Here is a 2,455-nt window from a genome sequence, read left to right on the forward strand (position 1 = left end):
CTCGCTCTCTCTCTCTCTCTCCCCCTTCCTTCCAGACTCAATACATTCAACTGAAACCATTTAGTTGCCACTGTCATCCATTTTTCCAAAGCAAAATCACATTGAAAATTGCTAAAGAAATCAAACTTCCACGTCTGAAGTTCACAAGCAGGTGGAGGTTTTTTCACAATAAGCTCCATTTATCCTCATATACTGTAAACAGTCTTGGTCACCATTGTTGGCCCCCATTAAATTTAAATAATAATGTAGAATATCTCCTGGAAAAAGTGAATCTAGTGAAACAGCTCTGGTCTACAGACAACTCATGTTTGATACTGAACAGCAAATGATAAAACTACAATTTTAAAAAAGCAAGAGGAGGAAAAAAATAGAGAAATTGAACGATTGACATTGGTATTGGCACCTTTTAGATCCATGTTGAAAAAACCTATTTTGACTCAGCTGTGATTAATCAGTAATTAGAATCACCTGGTGATAAACTGTCAGTGCCCACATGACATAAATTAGCCAATGAATGATAAGTTTAATGTTTTAAAAAGCCACGCTATTCCCTGTTACTTCTAAAGGGTATAGAAGGGTATAAGGCCATCTCCAAGGACCTTAGTATCCCTGTTTCAACAGTGCACAGTGTTATAAAGAATTCCAAGCATGGAGCTATCAAGAACCTACCTGGATGTTGGAGGGAAGAGGAAAACTGATGAGAGAAGTCTTTGAAGGTTGGTGTGAACCGTGGAAAAAACACCACAGAAAACATCCAAAGACCTGAAGGCTGACCTGGAACCATCATGTAGCGTACAGCAAACACTAAACCCAGCAGGGCTTCATGGTGACGGCCAGAGAAGACCCCACTGCTGAAGAAAAGGCAAAAAAAGGAACGACTGATCTTTGCCAAAGTGGACCTGGACAGACCACGATCTTTCTGGAAAATGTGTTGTGGACAGACAAAACAAAAATAGAGCTTACAACATGTAAGGGGAAAAATAATCATTTTGTTAAATTACTTTGGACATCCAATTAAAAAAATTTGGTCACATGAATTTGGTACTTTTCCATTTATTTATGAAGATATTTTACAGGTTATGCCAAAAATGAAAGGGTGTAATAATAGTGGTGACCAGGACTGTACATTTCAGTGCTGCAACTTAATTGGTGTGTTTATTCTGGAAAAAAATAATGCAAATAATAAAACTAAAGTCCCATTTGTAAATGAGTGAGTAATGATGGTCAGTAGTCAGTCAGTGAAATGAGTCTGTCTGCTGGGTTTCCTTTCTGATTAGCAGCAGATTCCAATCTCACAAGTGGATGACAGCTCCTGGGAAGCAGATCGCAGCACGTAGTAGCAAATTCTTATCCGTTTGGATAAGAGGCCTGTTTAAAGGTGAGATTGATGCTGTTTTACTTCACAGAGCCAAGAGAGAGTTAGAGTCCTCCGCTATGATTCACGCTGGACTCCATTCCTGCTATTATCTGTGTCCAAATTTAGCTCATGTACCAAAAACGTTAAAAATAGATCTTCACAATGTCAGCATTTCTCTTGTAAATGACGCGGCACCCAGAGTCTGTTTAAATTCCACGGCGTTCCAATAAATTTTCACTGTACAGTATAAACCACATTCACTAACAGTTAATGGACTCCAGTCTTTTCTGCTCCGTGGATCAAAAGGAAACTGAAACTTTTTCTTCCAGTTTTTCTCTTCATGTTCAGAGAGCCTTCAGCACTTTCTTTTTCTTCATGACCAACTTCTGTGAGAATCTTTGGAGGGGGTTGTTTTCTGTCCCTTTGTTTGCTGGTTTGTTTGTAACTTTTCACATTAAAAGCTGCACATCTCCTCCACTTGTCCCACAGAGGAATGCTGAGCTCAGCAGTCCTCCCATCAGCTCTCCCAGCTGTTCTTCACAGACTCAGCGACTCCCTCTGAGGCCAGCGTTGAGGCCGGTTCATGCTTTCCACTACATGTCTGCAGAGCACCCGTGACGTAAATTCTGTCGTCTGCAGGTTCAGTGCTGACGTCGGGGCAGCTAGAGATTTGGGACGTCGCAGACTGCAAACCAATTGACTGCACAGGTGCCCAGAAGACAAATGGGCCTGAAAACAGACGCTGGTTAGAGCAAATTTATGCTTCGTAGAGGGGCATAAAGTCTGTCATACACCCAGAACTGTTAGGATTGTCCCTGTGCAGCCTAAAACCTGTGACCTGGCTGCTGTGCATGTGCTGGGAAAATAAACGGTGCTTTAAACAAATGTTTGTGATGAGGAGACAATGAGAAGACTTTCCATCATCCACACCTTTAGAATGCACTGTTAAAAGTGTTGGAAATAAAGTAGTCCGTCTTGGATGTGATTCCTAATATTAAACCTGACACCACAGTTCAAGCATTAAACAAATCAAATAATACAAAGATCATAAAATCACAATCCCATTTAAAAACGGGGTTTAATCTATACCATTGAGAC

This window comes from Amphiprion ocellaris, chromosome 12 (assembly GCF_022539595.1).
Source record: "Amphiprion ocellaris isolate individual 3 ecotype Okinawa chromosome 12, ASM2253959v1, whole genome shotgun sequence".
Classification (NCBI taxonomy): domain Eukaryota; kingdom Metazoa; phylum Chordata; class Actinopteri; family Pomacentridae; genus Amphiprion; species Amphiprion ocellaris.